We start from the raw sequence: 24312 nt of genomic DNA on the forward strand, positions 1-24312 counted from the left end.
CAAGTTGAACATCCCACTCAGGGTGTACAACTCTGCCACCTTCCGGAATGCGACTTGGATTGCACCTCTGAGCTACGCAGGACACAAATTGAGACTGTTGTCCTCACTTATGAAGCAAACCATTCAGCTTCACCGCGGACTTTGAACTTGAAATCGCACTTGAAATTGTCATCAAACAACCCAAACAACACAGTGGTTGTTCTTTGCAATCTGCTTGGCGCGTTGTGCCTATTTCTGAGCAAGTTGTTACCCACCCAGCCCACCCTTGCAATGGTGCGCGCCACTGCCCTGCCATTCACTGCCCCCGCTTTCGCGCGTGCAGTACTTCTTTTGGGCCACACGTTGTCAGCCTTTGTGCTCAACAACACTTATCCGATTTCAATGAACTTGCAGTCCATTGTTCTACTCTTGCTTTTGCTCATTGTGTGGCTCACCGCCGCCGCGTGCCTTCCTTGTCCGCCTGTCAACGGCTCACCTGTTCATGCCAAGACATTCGCTTTTGGTGGTCACCTTTTGCTTCCTGTCATGGGCTTTCTTCTTGCTCCTCCGTGGACCGCACATCTCTGCCGTTCGTGGCTCCACGTAGCCGAAGGGGGGGTCATGACATCATACGCCCATGACATGAAACATAGCTGTCAAAGGGAGGTCATCACAACAGGAATGGACCAGCCAATCAGGTCCAACCTCCATGACCTCACTTCCTTGGTTACAATTGAGGGATGAACCTCGCCCAGCTTTGTTGACCATCATCAGCAGGTACAAGATACACCTGTGATTGTTCCTGTGGTTCATCCACAAGATGACTTGGAGCTTTTAGCTCCCACCCATCAGGCACCTATGGATGCATTTGCCTTTCCAACTGATGCAGGACCCAAACGGTCCCTTTCCAAACAGTGGTTTCAGACACCCTGGCGCCTAATGGCAAACAAATTTTTGCTGCTGTTGTGTATGACTGCGCTAATGACATATTTAAAGTGGCTAGGGCCAAACCTAACCGCCATATCGCCATTGAATAGCCAATTAAATTTGTGCTTCACCCATTCGCACACCCGCACTCATACTTATGACACCATGTGCATAAACAAACATCCTAGAAAGTGTACAGTGACTCAAATGAACTTCAGCAGACTCCCCAAACGACTAAAGCAATTGGTAAGAAATGTGCTTTTAGCTACTGCTTTTCTTAGCTTCTTATTTAAAATAAGAACCTTAATTGTTAACGCTGTTAGTCCAAACGCAGTTAACTTGAAAATGGCGAAACACACGAGTCACGACCGAGATTCCTTTTGCCTAACAACGCGTAGCAAACAAATTACCAATCTACCGTCTCCCGACAAAACAACCAAAAGGACTACGCTAGTCCTCAATCTGCCTAGCATCACGCTAAGCTGAACCAAACTAACCACAAGACTTTGTTTCTTCCCGGTGTCCCAACCAGAGCACGCTCACACGCAAGGTGCGACCGCGCTGACTTGACATGCTGTACTAATCTGTTTGATACATCAACAGCTCAGTTGTGAGAACGTCTTCTCGGCCTGCATGCTCCCTTAATACAGCTTTCTTTTGCCCGAGAAAGACCCAAAGTCATAGTAAGAACCGAAAGTGCCCCCTTTCAGTCACATTGACATGACATTCCTACATAGGCCTCTAGACAACTATTGGACTTCTATTTTTCACTCTCGTGTTCTTCTCCTGTTGCGTCTGTTACTTTCCCCTTCCACTCTATACACGACACGTAGTGTAGACCTAGAGGGAAAGATAACATCATAGCCAACTGCTGAGTCTAGCTTTAGCAAAGGGAGGGGAGGGGTGGGTTTGCACCAACTTTGTACTCTGGTAACTGCATTGTTGTGCTTCACCTGTCCAACTGCCGATGCCACGTCTAGAAGTGCCGACCGAAACGTTCTGTCGAAGAACGTTTCCATCGCCAAAGGGAGGATCTGTAACGATTATCGGCCGGTTGTAACTTTTTGCAACCTCAGTTTCCTAAGGAATTGAGCTCCTGTGGCCTGAACATGCCACTGTGGGGGGTGGGGAGGACAAGAACATCCCCCACAAACAGCCACACATGCTCTGACTGACACGCGCACACACACACAAATCAGAACAGTAAAAGCCTTCTTAGAAACTTGACTCTCTTATTTTGCAACAGAACAATGAATTATGAAATGTTATGTTTGCCATTTGTGAAATGTTGACTCCATGAAATGTCATGAAAATGTTCCATTGCAGTGGCAGATTCTCCACTAAACTTTCATGTGTATGCACGTTTTAACAGTGTAAGCTAGGTAACATTTCATTTGAGGTATTCAATTGTACGTGTTGCATTGGTTGAATTCTGACCTTAGAATCTTAACACACATGGGATCCAGATTCAATCTGATTAGTCTACCAAAAACCTCCCCCAGCTGGTAACTTTCCACTGTGGTTTCACCAGACCCCTGGGGTGGAGGCCGCCGCCCTCCCAATTTAAAAGCACGCTCCCTGCGTGCTGCTCCCTCTCTTCTTGGCTGCTCTTTGGCTCCCGCTCTCTTCACTGCTCCTTGGCTCTTCTTGGCTCTTTCCTGGTCTCCATCGGCGTGGCTGCCAGACAAAGGGCTAGCCCAGCTAGCTTAACCTCCAGCACACGGCAATGCACAGAAGCCATCGCGTGTAGCGACAGGCGCAGCGAAACACGCTGCTTTTAGTCCCTGCAAAGGCTCAACGGATGGTGCTTTTCCCAAGCACCCTGAGGCCTCCACCAAGAGGGCCTCTCCCCAGCCAGCAGGTTGACCCCGTGACGCTCAGTTGGCCAGCCGGACGACCTGTCTCTCCCTCTCCTGAACTGAACCTTCTCCATTCCATCTTCAAACGGGCTTGGCGAGTCTCCATCCAGGGTCCTGCTTCTCAGATCAACCCCATCTGTAAGTGCAACTTTGCAGGCCTTCGCCCTAGTACAAATTGGTGCAAACTAGGTTGATTGTGGGTCCCATGTTGGTTGATTCAAGAAATCCATCACCTTGGTTAAGACCGTTTCTCTTTTCTTCCCCTTTGATTATTTTTATTATTTTAGTTCTCGTTTAATTTCCTATCATAGTAGTTAGTTTTGCTTCTTTAAATTCTAAGTAGATTATCCCACCTAGGTTAGAGAATAAACGTGCACAAAACTCAACCCCTGGTTTACTGTGTGTGTGTTTCATCAATTTATAGTGACCTCTAAGCTGAACAAAGAACTCACAAAATTGTAGTAAGGGCACAACCTTCATTTTTAATGACTGATTCAACGAGGTTCTCATCTGTTATCCTGATAAAATTATCAAAAAGAGATGTGGTGCTCCGCAGGCAAGCTCAACTTAATTTAAATATTAAGTTTGAGTCTCCTTCAATTAATGAGCCAATTGATTATTAATTTAATAATTAACAATTATTGATTTAATAATTAATTGGACCGATTTCCCTTACAAGCACCTGTTACGTGCTAATTTTTTTTGGGACATTTAATGTTATGAGGTCGTCTTCAAAAATTTGTATCCACTGCACACGCTCATCCTCCTTTATCTAATCAGTTAATTACTTGCCTAATTTAAAATGGGGGGAAAAAAATGACCCCGATGGTTTGACATGAACAAATATTCTGAATGTCATACACAAACATTTTTGAAATCCTTTAATGCATGTAGTTATGTTTATTGCTCAAACACAACCTGTGCTACCTTTAACGTAACCATCTGCTGTCAGCGAAAGGATCATCTGCGGTTAAAATTAATAGAGTGATTAGGCTGCATTAATATATGATTAATGCGATCATTTTTGTAATTAATTCATTAGTTAACACTAACTTTGACAGTCCGAATAGTCACTTGTATTAAGTTAATCCAAAATAAATCTAAGTTTGTTAAGTTTAATGGAGTCATAATTCATTAAACTTAATACATTCACTTTGGATTATTTTAACTCAATCGTGTGTTAACAATTAAAGCAATTTTACGAAGTTGGTCAGCAATTCAATTTGTAATCTTAAATTGGTTCAACAGTTCTCTTTTTAGAGTGCACCTTCATTGATGGGATCATTGTCAAAAGGAAATGCCAATGTTTGTGAAAATATTGACTTTTAATAGAGGCCTACTGACTGATTATTATTATTATTATTTAAATAACAGCAGAACTACAGGTATGTTGCACCACAGCTCACAAGCTAACTGAATGAAGACATCAAATTTCATGTGCGACTAAAATAAGGCGGAACCGACCAGGTTAGGTTCATTGACCGAGAAGTTAAGTTACCTCTTTTTATGAAATAGGCTAGAGTTACCTCTCTTTCACTGGTTTCAGTTACCTCCCTTTCTGAAACGGACAGGGCGAACAGACTCAAGGTTCTCACTAAACCTGCTTTGTGAAATGGACCCCAGGTCCTAAATATTTACATTTTCATTGCAAGCTTCTTGATTACTGCGTTCACCAGCACACTTGTGTCTCTGGACCCAAATCTTATAAGAGAATCTTTGCCCATAAACTGAGCAGACAAATGGTTTATCACCAGTGTAGGTTCTTGTGTGAATTTTTAAACTCCCCTTGGTAGACGATCTTTGCCCACAAACTCAGCAGGCATAAGCTTTCTCACCAGTGTGGGTTGTTGTGTGTTTTTTTAAGGTTCCCTTGGTAGAGAATCTTTTCCCACAAACTGAGCAGGCATAAGGTTTCTCACCAGTGTGGGTTCTTGTGTGACTATTTAAGGTTCCCTTGGTAGAGAATCTTTTCCCACAAACTGAGCAAGCATAAGGTTTCTCACCAGTGTGGGTTCTTGTGTGCTGTTTTAAGTTAACCTTCCAAGAGAATCTTTTCCCACAAACTGTGCAGATAAAAGGCTTCTCGCCAGTGTGGGTTCTTGTGTGTATTTTTAAGGCTCCCTTATCAGAGAAACTTCGCCCACAAACTGAGCAGGTATAAGGTTTCTCACCAGTGTGGGTTCTTGTGTGACATATTAAGCTTATCTTGTGAGAGTATTTTTTATCACAAATGGTGCAGGCAAAAGGTTTCTCACCAGTGTGGGTTCTTGTGTGCATTGTTAAGGTTACCTTCTCAGAGAATCTTTGCCCACAAACTGAACAGGCATAAGGTTTCTCACCAGTGTGGGTTCTAGTGTGTGTTATTAAGTTTCCCTTGCGAGAGAATCTTTGACCACAAACTGAGCAGGTATAAGGTTTCTCACCAGTGTGGGTTCTTGTGTGACTTTTTAAGGCTCCGCTTTGTGAGAATCTTTTCCTACAAACTGTGCAGCCAAAAGGTTTCTCGCCAGTGTGTAGTTTCATGTGTTGTCTCAAATATTTCTTACGAGCCAAAGTTTTCCTACACAGAGAACATTCCCAGCGTTTGTTGTCAGTGTGACATGTCATAGCACTTTCAGCCTCCTCCTCATCCTGAAGAGCATCTGACATAGTGTCGTCACTTTCTGACAGTGGAGCTAGGAGGCCATCTGCTTGTGATCCTCCACAGTGGTTTCCATCACCTTCAGTCGTCATTTGTTGACATGAGCTGCTGGTTGGGGGCTCCACCCCTCTGCTCACCTCACTTGCAACATCTTCACTTTTCAAGGTGACACCAGTCGATGGCAATATATCGACATCCTTTTCCTCTGGTTCCTCTTTAATGTAGGGAGGGTCTTTTCTCTCCTCTTTCATGCAAGCGTGCCCTGGCTTCTCCTCTTTTTTAATGGTAGGAGAATGCTGTTCTCCTTCCTCTTTGGGGACTTCTTTGTTGTCGTCTTCTTTTTTAATGTAAAGATGCCTTGGCTCCTGCTGCTCAGGACAAACATATTCACTTATGTCTGCAAGACACAAGAAAACAAACACACGTTATTATGGTTAATATTCATAACAGGGATGTCACGATACCAGAAATTTAATAGTCGATGCAGATACCACTGAAATTCCACGATTTTCGATGCCATTTCGATACCACGGTAAAAATAGAAAATAAGCAATAAATGCTGTACTTCAACATTGTAGCGACAATTGGATCGTCTTTTGGACAAATTAATAATCTGGACGTTACAGAGGTAAATTATATTTACCTCGATAACCTCTAGGGGCACCACGTTGGTTTTGCTTTGGGTTAACAGGAGCAAACAACGACCAAAATCCTTCCTTCATCAGTCATTTATAATCAAAAGTCGCCACACTCAATATTCAGTGGTTCGTTGTACTAACAAAAGAATAATAATCCACTCAGAAACACAGATGATTTAGGCGGAATACAGTTAATAAAACATACATTTATTCACGATTGCTACACTACAGAATCAAAACACTGCCTATCTCACTATTCTACCATCAGAAGAAAAGAAATAAAATAAAGCTAATGAAAATAAGGAAGGAATGCGAATGAATAAGGAAACAGGGAAAAGAGAAATTTGACCTGCCAGATCTGTGATATGTTTCAAACGTAAGTTGCACGCAGTGGTACCAATTTGGGGAACGTGGACTTAGGAGAGAATAGGGTGTTGCGTCGAAGCGAACAGAAACGGGCGGTCTTTTGAAAGGGGGAAAAATAGTCAATGTTGGTTGAAAAAGGCAAGAAAATAAAAAAAAGGGCTATTCCACAGGTGGGCAAGGAAGCCGCTCGGAGGCTGACGTAGTTGCGCGGCTCGTCCCTTGATTGGTCGGCGACTCGGCGAGGTTGATTCTCCGGCAAGGTTGGTTCTGCCGGACAGCTGTCCGACTCCAGGTGTTGGAGCTCGGTCCGCTACGCGCCTGCGTACGGGGAAGGCCAGCCGTTGGAGGTGAGCTAGCACCGCGGCGGGGCGCCACAGAATAGCAGGTGAGGTGCGGGGCGGCTTAGGCGCAACAACCTTAAGTCCGCCGGTACGTTGCAAGTGTACCCCGGGGCCGCGGAGTTCGCCGCTGGCGGGCAATCACCGATGGTGGAGAAAAAAAAAAAAACAAGAAAAAAAAAAAAGGGCAAAAGAGTCTTTAGTCAGCGTTGCAGTTTGCACCTGCTTTGGCGTGGCGTGGAGCGAGTGGCTGCTCTCATGGCAACGGTTGCTGCCAGAAAAAAGGGGCCACGTGTTTAGCAAGTTTCTTGGAACAAAGAGTTCGAGCAGGCTGGGAAACTTGCAGGTAGAGAGCGATCGGAAGATGATGTTGGAGGGGCGAAGTTGGAAGAGAGAGAGAGCGAGGCGGTCCCCTCGTCTTTTTAAAGTCTATGGGCGGGGCTTCAGTAAGGGGTGGCACACCCTTTCTGTTCGCTCACGCAGACTTAAAAAAAAATAAATAAATAATTATTAAAGGGATTAATAATTTGTCATTAAATTTGGTCAGTCTGGCAAATCAGCTTTCTCACACAACCCGTTTAACACACATCGTAATTAATGCATCATAAACTAACTTGTGAGGTAACTTCTACTTGTCTAATCTGACTGAACTGAATGATATTGGTTATCTTTCATTCTTTATGGAGTACAAATGAAATAGGATGTTCATACACACAAAGACATAACATGAATCATTCGTAGTTCAGTTATCTGTCAAGAATTATCATGGTATAAATGTGTAAAATGCGGTTACTTATATGAATTGTCACTAAGGATAGTTCCAAGTTTCACCACTTGACGGTGGTGTTGCTCCATCTAGACGTTCCAGGAGGGCCCCCCCTGGAAGGGCGAGACGCCAGAATATCCTTTGTGATTGATAAGAGGTCATGAACATTCCTTTGATCAGTCGTTTGTGTATTCCAAATCATTGGAGCCATTTGTTCGGGCTCCGGGATGGCGGGCTTGAATACACTCCTTCGGCAGACGCATAAATTCCTTTGTCACCTGGTCAGCGGCTTCAAAAGAGCTTTGTTGGTGGTTGGGTGACCACCTGCAGAGCTCACCAAGCTTAGATCCTGTCTGGGCAGTGGAATATTTATGCAACTGCAGAGAATTTGCTTTAGAAGAAGCAAACTAAAAAAAAAATTAGAGGGTTGACTGGGCCATAGGCCATAGTTGTTACAACATACATTCCTTTATTAGAAGTGAACAACAAACAATGATACTGTGTGCTTAATAGAGGTGTGCAAAATTTCCGATTCTTAGATTATTCACGATTCGGCCGTGGAACAATCGAGAACGATTCACAAACGTCCAAATTCCGATTATATAAATATGCCAAGGGAAGCGAAACGAGCGAAAAGTACGCGGAACTGAAACGCAGTAGCGCGCGCGGTCTTCGGGACGCTTTTTGGGACGGACCGAGAGTACACATCCACAACTCACGCCTCGAGATTCAAAACAACAACAAGCATGGCTGAGCTGACCAACCCACCTCTTCGTGAGATCAGACCTGCTCCGAAAAGGCAAACAACTTCAGGCGGAAGTATCAGCTAGCTGGCTGCAGTGCGTCGGTTAGCGTTCTACAGGGCGCCGCGCAGTGATACGAACGAACGAACAAAAAAGTAGTGGCTGGCGGTAATGGCGTCTGACTTTATTCAGAAAAGAGTATTGTGGTGGAAATGTATCACGCTTTTGAAAACAAAAAGTTTTTAGAAGAAAAACGCTTTATTTCCGAGACCCCAGCCAGCTTGCTGGACTATTTTATTTTTTATTTTCTTCTCGTCCAACGTCGAACCAGAACTGGTGTCACCGAACGCTGTCAGAAAGAAGTCAGTGCTGATCGCACACACGGGAGGTGAGGATCAAATTGAGATTCATGTTAAAAAAGCCGAACGATCCCATTAATGTTTACACGTTCATGTTTACACAAGTTAAAAAGCAGAAAAGCACTTGAGGGTTTTTTTTTTTTTGTACCTCTGAGAAACTTTAATATTTACATGTTCATCTTTACACAACTTAAAAAGCAGGAAAGCACTTTTTTTTTTTTAGGCATTTGTATTGAAGTAGTAGTTCACATTGTCTTTCATTTATACCTCAATGCACTTTTGAGTGGATAAAAATAATATATTTTTGCTCAATGCTATGTTTTATTCTGTTGAAGACTGAATATACTTAAAAGCTGTTGTTACAGAATGAGGACTTGAGTATTTTATTTACTGTTTTGAACTGTTAACTTGATACTGAAATAGTAGTTTATTTAGGCCTGAGAGGACTTTTGTACTATTTTTGTAACTAATGTACGAAACATTAAAAGCACAAAAATACATTGTTTTTTTTTCTGCTGCCTGGGGGGGAAATCAATAATCGTTTTATAATCGAATCGTAGCCTCTGAATCGTAATCGCAATCGAATCGTGAGGTGCCCCAAGATTCCCACCTCTAGTGCTTAAACAAAACAATTGGCATGTAGCTTTAAAGCATTACATTAAAATACTGTGCATTAATGTATTAAACAATAGCGTGAACAATAAAATAAAAATACTGTGCATATACTTGCTAAGTACAGTAATAGCACAAATAATGTATAAAGCTTACAACAATCTACTCTGCCATAGTATTCAGAAGCCATTTGAAATTAGAGAGAGTCCTTATATGACATAAGGGGTACAACTTACAAGTGTCTACAAAAAAAAAAAAATCTAAATAAGAACAAATATTAAGCAAAAGTGTGTTTCTGTAAGAGGTGTTAATTTGTGGAATCATTTTGATAATGACTTGAAAAAATGCAAGTCAATTGTTGAGTTTAAAAAAAAACGTTTAAAAATAAAGTTCAAGGGCATTATTGTAATGAAAATTGTATATGAGTATGAGGATGTATTATTGTGTATGCCTAAGAAATTCATGTACATACGCTACTGACTAATGTACGTATGTTAAAGTTCAATTGTCTACATGAGCAGGATTACACACTTATTGTAAGGTATTAATTTACTGTATTTAATAATGAAATAAGTTAAAAGATATAAAGAATAAGGAGTAGGACTAGATAAGTTTTAACTTCTTCCTACTCCCTTTGGACATGTAAACCATCACAAATAATTGCAGAGTTTCTTCTTTCAATTATTATTGGCTACTTGTTTATGTTTATATGTTCAATAAATAAACAAACAATAAATACTAAACACTAAAATACTGTAAAATGAAAAATGCATCACAGAGCATGTAGCATTAAAAAATAAAAATCTTATACTGTGCTTATTTACCAACCAGTTGCAGCACGTAGCCTCACACACACAAACAAAATAACGAATAACGTTGGATATATTATTTGAGGGTTGTTTAATGTTACTTTAAGTGATTCAGTTAATAAGCTGCCCGGCAACTTTACCTAACTTTATTATGCGGGGCAGAAGAGGCTGAACATCACGCTAATGCTAACGTTACTTCGCAAAGCAGCTCATTAAGTGTGGGGTCATCATACGTTATTAGTTTAGATATGGACAACAATGATAAGACGGGAATTCAAAGGGTTATGTCCATGTTTCGCTAAATTGGATGTGTTCCCCTTTCGTCTATAAACGGTTTCGGCCTCTCAATCTCAATGCGCATCAACCTCAAATCCAAAGTACTTCTATACGCGACTTTGGTGTTTTTTCTTCTCAACTAATTGAGGGGCCGCTGCAGTTGAAGACGACGCAGATGTGCAGGCTTACTGTCATGTTGCACGCATGTTACTCTACTTCCTTGTTATTTTCGCAGAGGGAGGGTAGTCACGTGATGTCATTAGACGTAACGTGGTTTGCCAGATAAGGCAAGGCAAGGCAAGACACGTTTATTTGTATAGCACATTTCATACACACGGCAACTCGTGCTTTACACAAGGAAAGACAACACATAAGCATCAAGAAACAGTAGTTAACATTCAGAGGAAGAAAAATAAATGAAAATAGGTTACAGAATTTACTAAAAAGAACATACAATAATCTTAAAACATTATTCAACAAACTTTAAAACATTTAACATAAGGAAGTTTAAAATAGTAAAAACGCCTTAATTAAAGCTGTTTAAAAGTCCCTAATCAAAGGTATCTGAAAAAAGCAAAGTTTTTAACCTGGATTTAAAAGCATTTACACTTGGGGCTGACTTCACTTCTGTTGGTAGCCTATTCCATCTGTGTGCAGCATAATAGCTAAATGCAGCTTCACCATGTTTGCTTCGAACTCTGGGTTCCACTAGTTGGCCCAAGTCTGTAGATCTCAGAGCCCTGTTGGGTTTGTCCTCAATCAGCATTTCTTGGATATATTCAGGACCCAAACCATTTAGTGATTTATAGACGAGTAGCAGAACTTTAAAATCGATTCTACAGCTGACTGGGAGCCAGTGTAAATCCTTAAGTACTGGAGTAATATGTTGTGATCTTTTTGTTTTGGTCAGAACTCGAGCTGCAGTGTTCTGAATGAGCTGCAATTGTCTCATGTTCTTTTGAGAGAGTCCAGTCAGAAGACCGTTACAGTAATCTAGTCTGCTGGAGATAAAAGCATGGATAAGCTTCTCTTGGTCTGCTTGAAGCATGCAGTCCTTCAGTCTGGATAGGTTTTTCAGCTGGTAAAATGCTGTTTTAGTGATGAATTTAATATGATTGCTGAAGGTCATGTCTGAGTCTATTAGTACCCCAAGATTTCGAACTTGGTCTTTAGTTTCTAAAGACAGTGACTCAAGCTGTTTTTTAACAGCAATTTTCTTTATTGCCGAAAACAATGAGCTCCATTTTGTTTTCGTTCAGCTGAAGGAAATTTTGGTTCATCCATTGTTAATTTGCTCTAGAGAATGACACAATACGTTAATAGAACTGTTGTCATTTGGGGACATTGATAAATACAGTTGTGTGTCATCTGCAAAACTATGATAGTCAACATCTGCGCTCTGAAGCATTTGACCCAAAGGTAACATATACAAAAACAGGGGTCCAAGGACTGACCCTTGAGGAACCCCACATGTCATGGCCTTTCAATCAGATTCAAAATTTCCAATAGTCACAAAGTAACTCCTTTCCTCCAAATAGAACCTGAACCATTTAAGGACTGTTCCATTGAATCCCACCCAAGTTTCCAGCCTGTCTAACAGTATATTATGATCAATCGTGTCAAATGCTGCACTGAGGTCCAACAGCACTCATATCCACCCAGTTTACATGATGTAAACTTGTGTGAGTGAGTGCATGTGGGATTAAAAAAAATAAAAAATAAATAAATAAATAAATAACAATAACAATAATAATAATAATAACAATAATAATAACAATAACAACAATATCCCCTCCGTGAGCCGGCACCTTAACGTGGTGGAGGGGTTTGCGTGTCCCAATGATCCTAGGAGCTATGTTGTCTGGGGCTTTATGCCCCTGGCAGGGTCACCCATGGCAAACAGGTCCTAGGTGAGGGGCCAGACTAAGAACGGCTCAGAAGACCCTTATGACGAAACCGAACTTTGGAGACGCGTTTCCCTCGCCCGGACGCGGGTCACCGGGGCCCCCCTCTGGAGCCAGGCCTGGAGGCGGGGCTAGCTGGCGAGCGCCTGGTGGCCGGGCCTGCACCCATGGGGCCCGGCCGGGCACAGCCCGAAGAGGCAACGTGGGTCCCCCTTCCCACGGGCTCACCACCGGTGTGAGGGGCCAAAGGGGTCGGGTGCAGTGTAGGCTGGGTGGCAGCCAAGGGAGGAGACCTTGGCGGACCGACCCCCGGCTACAGAAGCTGGCTCTTGGGACATGGAATGTCACCTCTCTGGCAGGGAAGGAGCCCGAGCTGGTGTGCGAGGCCGAGAAGTAGACATAAGTAGACACACTAGACATAGTCGGACTCGCCTCCACACACAGCTTGGGCTCTGATACCAGTCCTCTTGAGAGGGGTTGGACTCTCTTCCACTCTGGAGTTGCCCACGGTGTGAGGCGCAGAGCAGGTGTGGGCATACTTATTGCACGCCGGCTCGGCGCCTGTACGTTGGGGTTTACCCCGGTGGACGAGAGGGTAGCCTCCCTCCGCCTTCGGGTGGGGGAACGGGTCCTGACTGTTGTTTGTGCATATGCACCAAACAGCAGCTCAGAGTACCCACCCTTTTTGGAGTCCTTGGAGGGTGTGCTGGAGAGCGCTCCCTCTGGGGACTCCCTCGTCCTGCTGGGGGACTTCAACGCTCAAGTGGGGAATGACAGTGAGACCTGGAGGGGCGTGATTGGGAGGAACGGCCCGCCTGATCGGAACCCGAGCGGTGTTCTGTTATTGGACTTCTGTGCTCATCACGGTCTGTCCATAACGAACACCATGTTCAAGCATAAGGGTGTCCATATGTGCACTTGGCACCAGGACACCCTAGGCCGCAGTTCGATGATCAACTTTGTAGTCGTGTCATCGGATTTGCGGCCGCATGTTTTGGACACTCGGGTGAAGAGAGGGGCGGAGCTGTCAACTGATCACCATCTGGTGGTATGTTGGCTCCGATGGTGGGGGAAGATGCCGGTCCGACCTGGCAGACCCAAACGTATTGTGAGGGTTTGCTGGGAACGTCTGGCGGAATCCCCTGTCAGAAAGAGTTTCAATGCCCACCTCCGGCAGAGCTTCTCCCTGGTCTCGGGGGAAGCGGGGGACATTGAGTCCGAATGGGCCATGTTCCGCACCTCCATTGTTGAGGCGGCCGATCGGAGCTGTGGCCGTAAAGTGGTCGGTGCCTGTCGCGGCGGCAATCTTCGAACCCGCTGGTGGACACCAGCAGTAAGAGATGCCGTCAAGCTGAAGAAGGAGTCCTATCGGGCCTTTTTGGCCAGTCGGACTCCGGAGGCAGCTGACAGGTACCGGATGGCCAAGCGGAACGCGGCTTCGGCGGTTGCTGAGGTAAAAACTCGGACATGGGAGGAGTTCGGTGAGGCCATGGAAAACGACTTCCGGACGGCTTCGAGGAAATTCTGGTCCACCATCCGGCGTCTCAGGAAAGCAGTGCACCATTAACACTGTGTATAGTGGCGATGGGGTGCTGCTGACCTCAACTGGGGACGCCGTGAAGCGGTGGGGGGAATACTTCGAAGACCTCCTCAATTCCACCAACACGTCTCCTTTTGAGGAAGCAGAGTCTGGGGACTCTGGGGTGGGCTCTCCTATCTCTGGGGTCAAAGTCACTGAGGTGGTTGGAAAGCTCCTCGGTGGCAGGGCCCCGGGGGTGGATGAGATCCGCCCGGAGTTCCTAAAGACTTCGCATGTTGTGGGGCTGTCGTGGTTGACACGCCTCTACAACATCGCGTGGACATCGGGGACAGTGCCTCTGGATTGGCAGACCGGGGTGGTGGTCCTCCTTTTTAAGAAGGGGGACCGGAGGGTGTGTTCCAACTACAGAGGGATCACACTCCTCAGCCTCCCTGATAAGGTCTATTCAGGGGTGCTGGAGAGGAGGGTCCGTCGGGAGGTCGAATCTCGGATTCAGGAGGAGCAGTGTGGTTTTCGTCCTGGCCGTGGAACAGTGGACCAGCTCTACACCATCCGCAGGATCCTCGAGGGTGCGTGGGAGTTCGCTCAACCAGTCCACATGTGTTTTGTGGATTTGGAGAAGGCGTCCGACCCTGTCCCTCGGGGAGTTCTGTGGGGGGTGCTTCGGGAGTACGGGGTGCCGGGCCCCTTGATACGGGCTGTTCGGTCCCTGTACGACCGTTGCCAGAGTTTGGTCCGCGTTGCCGGCAGTAAGTCGGATTCGTTCCCGGTGAGGGTTGGACTCCGCCAAGGTTGCCCTTTGTCACCGATTCTGTTCATAACTTTTATGGACAGAATTTCTTGGCGCAGCCGAGGCGTGGAGGGGTTCCGGTTTGGTGACCTCAGCATTGCATCTCTGCTCTTTGCAGATGATGTGGTGCTGTTGGCTTCATCAAGCCGGGGCCTTCAGCTCTCACTGGAGCGGTTCGCAGCTGAGTGTGAAGCGGATGGGATGAGGATCAGCACCTCCAAATCCGAGACCATGGTCCTCAGGCGGAAAAGGGTGGAGTGTCGTCTTCAGGTTGGGGATGAGATCCTGCCCTAAGTGGAGGAGTTCAAGTATCTTGGGGTCTTGTTCACGAGTGAGGGTAGGATGGAGCGGGAGATCGACAGGCGGATTGGTGCAGCGTCTGCAGTGATGCGGACTCTGTATCGGTCCGTCGTGGTAAAGAAAGAGCTCAGCCAAAAGGCAAAGCTCTCAATTTACCGGTCGATCTACGTTCCAACCCTCACCTATGGTCATGAGCTGTGGGCCGTGACCGAAAGAACGAGATCCCGGATACAAGCGGCCGAAATGAGTTTCCTCCTCAGGGTGTCCGGGCTCTCCCTTAGAGATAGGGTGAGAAGCTCGGTCATCTGGGAGGGACTCAGAGTCGAGCCACTGCTCCTCCGCGTTGAGAGGAGCAAGCTGAGGTGGCTCGGGCATCTGGTTCGGATGCCTCCTGGACGCCTCCCTGGGGAGGTGTTCCGGGCATGTCCCACTGGCGGGAGGCCCCGGGGACGACCCAGGACACGCTGGAGAGACTATGTCTCTTGGTTGGCCTGGGAACGCCTCGGGAACTTACTTAACATTAGCATGCTAACTTAATATTAGCATGCTAACTTAACATAAGCAGTACAATGCTAAGCTAACATTAGCATGCTAACTTAGCATTAGCAGTAGCATGCTAAGCTAACAATAGCATTAGCATGATAACATTAGCATGCTAAGTTAACATTAGCATGCTAAGCTACCATTAGCATGAGCTTGCTAACATTAGCCTGAGCATGCTAACTTAGCACTAGCATGCTCACTTCCTTTTGATTTCAGGTCACTTCCTGTTGAAATCAGGTCACTTCCTGTTAAAATCAGGTCACTTCCTATTGAAATCGGGTCACTTCCTGTTGATATGGGGTCACTTCCAGTTGATATGGGGTCACTTCCAGTTGATATGGGGTCACTTCCAGTTGATATGAGGTCACTACCAGTTGAAATCAGGTCACTACCAGTTGAAATCAGGTCACTTCCTATTCAGGTCGGGGAATATCCTGGCAGGAATCACAGGCATACCTAATCAATTGGCCAAAATGGCCCCAGCCTTGGGAGGCCAGGTTGGCAAGAAAGCTGGGCATATCATTTGTCTAAAATGGCCGCCGTGCATGGTAAGTTGGAAAATGGCTACCCTGCGTAGTAAGTTAGGTAGTAAGATGTAATAGCTCATGGCATGAATTGGTGGAATATATTGAAGTTGGAATGAAGTGAATCGGATGAAAAATGTGGAAGTAAATATGAAATGTTGAATCACCCATGTAGAATGTGGTAAATATTCGGGTACAAAATCGGGAATTGTGGGTAAGGTGTGAATTTTGGAACTGAAAAGCTGGAAGAGCTCATGGCGTGAAGTGCTGGAATATACTGAAGTTGGAATGAAGTCAATCGGATGAATAATGTGGAAGCAAATAGAAAATGTAGAATGTGGGAAATAATCGGGTGCAAAATCGAGAATTGTGGGTAAGGTGTGAATTTTGGAACTGAAAATCTGAAAGAGTTCATGGCATGAATTACTGTAATGTACTGAAGTTGGAATGAAGTAAATCGTATGAATGTGGAACTAAATGTAAAGTGTAGAATGTGGGAATAATCGGCTTTGAAATTGGAAATTGTGAATTTTGGAACTGAAAAGCTGGAATAGCTCATAGCATGAATTACTGGAATAGATTGAAGTTGGAATGAAGTAAATCGGATGAATAATGTGGAAGTAAATGGAAAGGGTAGAATGTGGGAATAATCGGCTACAAAATCTGAAATTGTGAATTATGGAACCGAAAAGCTGGAATAGCTCATAGCATGAACTACTGGAATGTACTGAAGTTGAAATGAAGTAAATCGTATGAATGTGGAAGTAAATGGAAACTGTAGAACGTGGGAATAATCGGCTATGAAATTGGAAATTGTGAATTTTTGAACTGAAAAGCTGGAATATGTCAAAGTATGAATTACTGGAATGTACTGAAGTTGGAATGAAGTAAATCGGATGAATAATGTGGAAGTAAATGGAAAGTGTAGAATGTGGGAATAATTGGCAATGAAATCGGAAATTGTGAATTTTGGAACTGAAAAGCTGGAAGAGCTCATGGCGTGAAATACTGGAATAGATTGAAGTTGGATGAAGTAAATCGGATGAAAAATGTGGAAGTAAATGGAAAGTGTAGAATGTGGGAATAATCGGCAACAAAATCAGAAATTGTGAATTATGGAACTGAAAAGCTGGAAGAGCTCATGGCGTGAATTACTGGAATAGATTCAAGTTGGAATGAAGTAAATCGGATGAAAAATGTGGAAGTAAATGGAAAGTGTAGAATGCGGGAATAATCGGCTACGAAATCGGAAATTGTGAATTATGGAACGGAAAAGCTGGAATAGCTCATGGCCTGAATTACTGGAATTGAGGTTGGAATGAAGTAAATCGGATGAATAATGTGGAAATAAATGAAAAAATGTAATGTGGGAATAATCGGTTATGAAATCGGAAATTGTGAATTTTGGAATGGTAAAGCTGGAATAGCTCATAGCATGAAATACTGGAATGTACTGAAGTTGGAATAAAGTAAATCGGATGAATAATGTGGAAGTAAATAGAAAGTGTAGAATGTGGGAATAATGGGCTACGAAATCGGAAATTCTGAATTTTGGAACTGAAAAGCTGGAATAGCTCATAGCATGAATTACTGGAATGTACTGTAGTTGGAATGAAGTAAATCGGATGAATAATGTGGAAGTAAATGATAAGTGTAGAATGTTGGAATAATCGGCTTTGAAATTGGAAATTTTGGAACTGAAAAGCTGGAATAGCTCATCGCATGAAATACTGTAATGTATATTGAAGTTGGAATGAAGTACATAGGATGAATAATGTGGAATTAAATAGAAAGTGTAGAATGTGGGAATAATCGGCTACGAAATTGGAAATTGTGAATTATGGAACTGAAAAGCTGGAAGAGCTCATAGCCTGAATTACTGGAATATATTGAAGTTGGAATGAAGTAAATCAGTTGAACAATGTGGAATTAATGGAAAATGTATCATGTGGGAATAATCGGCTACGAAATCGGAAATTGTGAATTTTGGAACTGAAAAGCTGGAATAGCTCAAAGCATGAATTACTGTAATGTACTGAAGTTGGAATGAAGTAAATCGTATGAATGTGGAACTAAATGTAAAGTGTAGAATGTGGGCATAATCGGCTACAAAATCTGAAATTGTGAATTATGGAACCGAAAAGCTGGAATAGCTCATAGCATGAATTACTGGAATGTACTGAAGTTGAAATGAAGTAAATCATATGAATGTGGAAGTAAATGGAAAGTGTAGAACGTGGGAATAATCGGCTATGAAATTGGAAATTGTGAATTTTGGAACTGAAAAGCTGGAATAGCTCATAGCATGAATTACTGGAATGTACTGAAGTTGGAATGAAGTAAATCGGATGAATAATGTGGAAGTAAATGGAAAGTGTAGAATGTGGAAATAATCGGCCATGAAATCGGAAATTGTGAATTTTGGAACTGAAAAGCTGGAAGAGCTCATGGCGTGAATTACTGGAACAGATTCAAGTTGGAATGAAGTAAATCGGATGAAAAATGTGGAAGTAAATGGAAAGTGTAGAATGTGGGAATAATGGGCTACGAAATCGGAAATTGTGAATTTTGGAACTGAAAAGCTGGAATAGCTCATAGCATGAATTACTGGAATGTACTGAAGTTGGAATGAAGTAAATCGCATGAATGTGGAAGTAAATGGAAAGTGTAGAATGTGGGAATAATCGGCTTTGAAATTGGAAATTGTGAATTTTGGAACTGAAAAGCTGGAATAGCTCATAGCATGAATTACTGGAATATATTGAAGTTGGAATGAAGTAAATCGGATGAATAATGTGTAAGTAAATGGAAAGTGTAGAATGTGGGAATAATCGGCTACGAAATCGGAAATTGTGAATTACGGAACTGAAAAGCTGGAAGAGCTCATGGCGTGAATTACTGGAATATATATTGAAGTTGGAATGAAGTAAATCGGATGAATAATGTGGAAGTAAATGGAAAATGTATAATGCGGGAATAATCGGCTACGAAATCGAAAATTGTAAATTTTGGAACTGAGCTTTTTATAACGTAAACATTGAAAGTGACTCAAGATTAGGGGTGTTAAAAAAAATCAATTCGGCAATATATCGCGATACTACAGCACACAATTCTCGAATCGATTCAATACGCAGCTGAATCGATTTTTTAACATCCATTTTTGATGGAAAAATATTCAACAAAACGTCTAACTTTCACACCTTAAGCATGGAAGAATGTTATATTAATGGAACATTAAGCCTTAAAGGTACACTCAGTATTATACAGTGGCATCTAGTGGAGAAACAATAAATCATTCGAAAAAAAAAAATTGTTTGTGTTAGTAGTATGTAAAAACATATGTTGTATCGCATAAACGTACTTTTTTTAAATATAACGGTTAGTCTAGAAATCGCAAATTATCTTACATGTCCGGGCCGCGGCTTCTAGTGTACGCCATGTTTCGCCGCCATCTTTCTGCTACGGGTGCCGTCAAAGACAAATTTCAGCGCTCCATTTCTTAACGCGTTTTTGGAACGCACTTCCGGTTTGTATGGCGACCGCATGTCCACGAAGAAGAAGAGTTTACGGTCCCCGAAGAGAGCATTATCAAGCATCACACTTACTTTGGGAATTTATTTTATTTCAGCGCGACAAAACAAGTTTATATTGTAGCCGCATTTGCCAGATGGAGAGAAATGAGGAACAGACTAGGTTTGGGACGTGCCGGTGCCTTCGACTGCTTTCTACTTGACCGGTAAGTAAGAGTACATTTGTGTTTACGTTTTGAGAGCGAGAGAAAAAGTATACACCGTCCTAATTAATACGATGTTCGTACCTTTGTTTTACGATCACTGTAGCTGTTGATTAGCAACTCCGCACCACTCGAACGATTTCGTTATGTAGCTACTTGCTTTGAAAAAAAAAAAAGATTCCCGCTGGCACGTTATATTTAGAGTAAATGCGCAAGTTATTGTGTAATGTAATGTAACTGTGATTTCGGAGGTATATTTGCCCATAACTTCAATGGAGAATCTAAAGCATACTGCATTAGTGGAGGAGTTGAAAATTATTTTCGTTGTGGTTGGTGAAAATAGTGTTCTCGAAATTAATTTTCCGCAGGGAATAACTTTCTGGACTTAAATGCTGGCTGTAAGCACTTAGTCTGAACTCTCTCACTCAAGTGTGTACTGGTCCATTGTGTAATTGGGTGCACCAGAATTTACAGGCTGCCACGTTTTCCACGGAAATTCGACAAGCAAGCAGCCTTTGCATATTCTATGCAGTATGCAGTCAAGTTACTTTTATCTAGCTAATACAATGTTTTGGGCCCAAAAACTAAAGATCTTAACTCTATTTTGGGGGCTTTGTTGGAAAGTTGGTGACATATAGTAGTATCATCAATTATTCTATTTTATTTTATAATTTTGTTTTTGTTTGTGTCACACGAGATCAACAGCCAAACTTGAGGGGTTCCAGAACCATATTCTGATGTATACAAGCATTCATGCACCGTTTAAATACATCACCGACCTGCAAGAAAAAAAAATATCAAGGGGAGAGTCAGCAGCCAAATTGGAATGCCCCAAATGAGGACACTTGAATGGAGGACCCCAGAAGGCTTCGGTGTTGTACCACCAGTATCTCCACCTACCATATCTGAGCTGCAACAAACTGAAGTCAGCCGACGTCTTGGTATGTCATTTATATATGGACGGCATTGCACACTACATTAACTTTTTGTGTGAAGCAATACGGAATGGTCACATGTACAAGCACCACTTGTTTTACACAGGACCTGCTGACCAGGTGTCTGAAGCCATGGAGTGACTCCTCCCTCACTTTCCTCAGCAAGCCTTTGAAGAATATGATATCATCGTTGGTGGGAACATGCCCTCACTCCATAACATGTACTTGTGCAGTCAAGGAGCATGTAAAACTTAATAAAACCAGCAAACATTGAAGTGACTTCATTTTTACTGCAGTCTGTTCACACAATCAATGGACAAGCCTTCCTTAATTTTGCCCCAATAACATCATAGAGTAGGCGAAAAGTAGTGTTACAGATCATACTATGTGTTCGGGAGAGTTTGAGGAATGTTGCAATGTTAATGGGGGACAATGTCAGCACACACACACAAAAAAATAAACATCATGGTATTGAGTTAATCAGATATTTTAGCTGTGTACAACACATACCTGCTCTGTAACACTACTTTTGGCCCAAACCTGTATGTCTATTTTCCATATTTTGAAATGCACAGCGTATTGGTAAAATTCTGGAACAACTGCAATTCATGAAGCTCATTATATTCTAACAGCATTTTTTTTTTTTTTTTTTAGTTAATATGTTCATTTCATGTAGACTTTTATTTTAGTTTATTTTATTCATTCATTTTCATGTACTGTACCTTACATTCATTGGCCAATGAAGAATTCCTTGTCATTGCAAGCATTTATAATAATTCTCCAGGCTTTTGATGTTTTACATTTCTGGTCATGTAAAATAGTGTTAGGTTAGGTGTCGAATGAACACTGCATGTTGACGCCAAAGGAAATAGTATTTTTTTAGTTATTCAAAATGTACAAATTAACACACAACAACAATATACAAGTTATACAAACTACAACAACAAGTGTCAGACATGGACTAATTATATGCCAGGTAAAAAACCTTTGTATTGTCCTCAAGGATCTGGGAAAGTGTCACTTATTTGCTACAAGTCCACCAAGGTGCTGCAGTCTGGGATCCAGGTACAGGAAATCATGGTGGTGCTGATGTGGGATCCAGGTACAGGAAATCATGGTGGTGCTGATGTGTCAGCAATGTGTCAAAAAGTATTTCTTGGTGTCAGTCTATCAGCTGGACTTGGATATCTTCATGTTCCTCCATGGTCATTTCCTGTACGAGTCTCTGCAAGAAGGTAACAATTGTATGTCAGATGAGGTACCAAACAATGAACTGAAAGTCACTGAGCCAATGAAGTACATTATTACATGAGCAAGACTATTTGTGAAAGCCATGTAAATTCCTGCACATCGAAGTACAAGGAAGCTGTTGTATCTTCAATCAAAACTAATTAAGTTGCTTAGTGATATTTATTAGGTAAAATTGTTCAACATGGTGACAAATCGATATCTGAGTAAAGGGTTTCAAATGTTTTTGTAAGCAGCACTTTTCTGAGTGGTTAGTAGCAACAAGACACGAGTTTACGAGTCTGAGTTGCAGATGTGTAGTTCAGTTAACACCATTATTTTTGCACGATATACTAAACATATCAGCAAACGATGTAATCTAAATACCACATATTCCAAGCAAAGGTATGTTTTGAGCCATTCACATGCATGCTCGAATGGAATTATTTTTCCATGATGACATAATCGTACGTTACGAGACACCGCGTTCTCTTCCCCGTTCTCTCCCTCGCCCCCTTTGAGATGGTCCACATGTCTATAAAACATAACATAACTGTGTGTTCTCTGTTGCATGGTTTAGTTGCACTAACAAATATGAACATAGATAGCCATTATCATTAGCTGACGTACAGTATTTCCAAACAATGCCGACAAAAATATTAATTCTGAAATTATATGACTAAATCACAATTATTAGGGATCTGTACAGTATGTCTAACAAATGCAATTCACTTACGTCATCACTCGAGGGAATACCAGAAGTTGTTTGCATTCTGTTCCGGTGAAATTGGTGGTAGGCTGTTGAAGTAGGTTCTCTCTGGGACGCCGTAGTTCGTGTGCTTAAAATCATTGCATTATCTTGTTTGACCGATAGATGGCGGTCGTGAGCTACACACTGGGGCTTTAATATTTTATTTCAATGCTGTTCAAACATGAAAAATGTTACAACCTGTTTGTTAAATACAATAGCTCACAGTTATAACACTGAAGTTTGAGATCAATAAATAATAAATTTTCATACAAATCTTACAGTGTACATGTATAAGTTTACTGAATGGTATTTTCTAAATTTGAGTAAAAAAAAAAAAAAAATCGCAACAATCGACTTGTAAATTCATATCGGGATTAATCGGTATCGAATCGAATCATGACCTAAGAATCGTGATACGGATTGAATCGTCAGGTACTAGGCAATTCACACCCCTACTCAAGATATATTTGCAAGATATTTTACTCTAACAAGAACTGTCTGCAACAAGGAGCGGCTGGCAAAACAAGTCAATTATTTTATATAAAATTAAAAGAAAACATCAATGGGAAAAATGCTTTTCTTTTGAGTGAACATTATTTTGTTTTAACACAGAGGGTCCAGCTCTTATATTGAGGCCTCCCAACCATCTTCCCATTGGGAGAACCACACATTGTCATTGAAGCTGAGATGATTAATGAAAATAAAACTGCTATACTATGACTCTGAATATTATTCTTGTTCAGTGTTTGCCTGCTGTTAAAAGGGGACTAATATAAAGTCATTCCAGTTTTTGGTGGCAAATATTGTAAGAATCATATATAAGAAAGGAAGGTATATTCTTTATTTTTGATTCATTTACATATTATCAACCACTAGAATGGAATAAAAGATTCCGTTTCTGGTGGCACAAATATCGGCCCATAGATTTTCTGAGCAAGTTAGAGTAACAAGTGTACAAACCTGCTTTGTGTAGCGTAACACGAGGCTTCTTGCAAAGTCTGGCTACGTCCAGTAGTTGACGACGATGCTCGTTTTCCTCTTTCGCTCCACAGAGTTCCTCCACGTACTTTGCTGTCCTTTTTGCGCACATTTTTATAGGAGGATCTCAACACTTTGTATATCGAACGCGTCTCTTAGCGGCTAGCAAGCTACACTATGCTAAACCAAGAGGCTTCAACGCACACAGAGACGAGTTTACCCTAACACAAACATTGGATGAGTTTCGTGTTAGTCCAGTAAAGTACTAATGTGCGCACGGTGTCGAGTATTCAGCCCGTTCAATAATACATAAATCGGCAAGAAGCCTTCTGAAGAATTCGAGGATGGTCGGTGTCGGCACCATGTGACCAGGCCGCCAGTCCAGATTGTATCTGGGTCGTCGCCTACCGATGACGTCACGCTACAGGATTGGCTGGAAATTGTCCGTTTACAATTGCTCAATGGGGTATGTCAAGTGATCTTGCAACATCGGTGATGCGTATGCGCAGAAGATCGGCCGCTAACTACGGCATAAACACTAGAACAAAATACATTTATATGCCTATCGCGCTCGTTAAACATGATACAAAATTCAAAACAACTTATTTCCTGATGCAATATAAAGAAACTATTTTAATTCTACAGTTTTTAAAAACGAACGTTTTACTTTTGATTCCATTTATTCCTGGTGAATCTTCATTGTTATAATTTACGTTGAGTCTGCAGCGTGTGGGGGTGTGCGTGTGCTAAACGCCTCCCAATTGGCCACACATT

The 24312-nt window shown here is 42.4% G+C and overlaps 1 long non-coding RNA gene and 1 pseudogene across 3 annotated transcripts; one reads left to right on the top strand and one right to left on the bottom strand.

Annotated features, from left to right (window-relative positions):
* Nucleotides 1-281: 281 nt before the first annotated feature.
* On the bottom strand, nucleotides 282-23942 carry LOC144004477 (uncharacterized; annotated as a pseudogene). Its single transcript, XR_013279387.1, has 2 exons — nucleotides 23521-23942; nucleotides 282-5803 (listed from the first exon to the last, which is right to left on the bottom strand). The product of XR_013279387.1 is annotated as an uncharacterized LOC144004477 (transcript).
* On the top strand, nucleotides 19258-20857 carry LOC144004485 (uncharacterized). 2 transcript variants are annotated; one of them, XR_013279394.1, is made up of 3 exons: nucleotides 19258-19650; nucleotides 20345-20588; nucleotides 20689-20857. It is a non-coding gene; the product is annotated as an uncharacterized LOC144004485 (long non-coding RNA). The 2 variants fall into 2 exon arrangements; XR_013279395.1 differs by lacking the exon at nucleotides 19258-19650 and adding an exon at nucleotides 19726-19898.
* Nucleotides 23943-24312: the final 370 nt, after the last annotated feature.

Source organism: Festucalex cinctus, chromosome 17 (genome assembly GCF_051991245.1).
Source record: "Festucalex cinctus isolate MCC-2025b chromosome 17, RoL_Fcin_1.0, whole genome shotgun sequence".
Taxonomy (NCBI): Eukaryota; Metazoa; Chordata; class Actinopteri; order Syngnathiformes; family Syngnathidae; genus Festucalex; species Festucalex cinctus.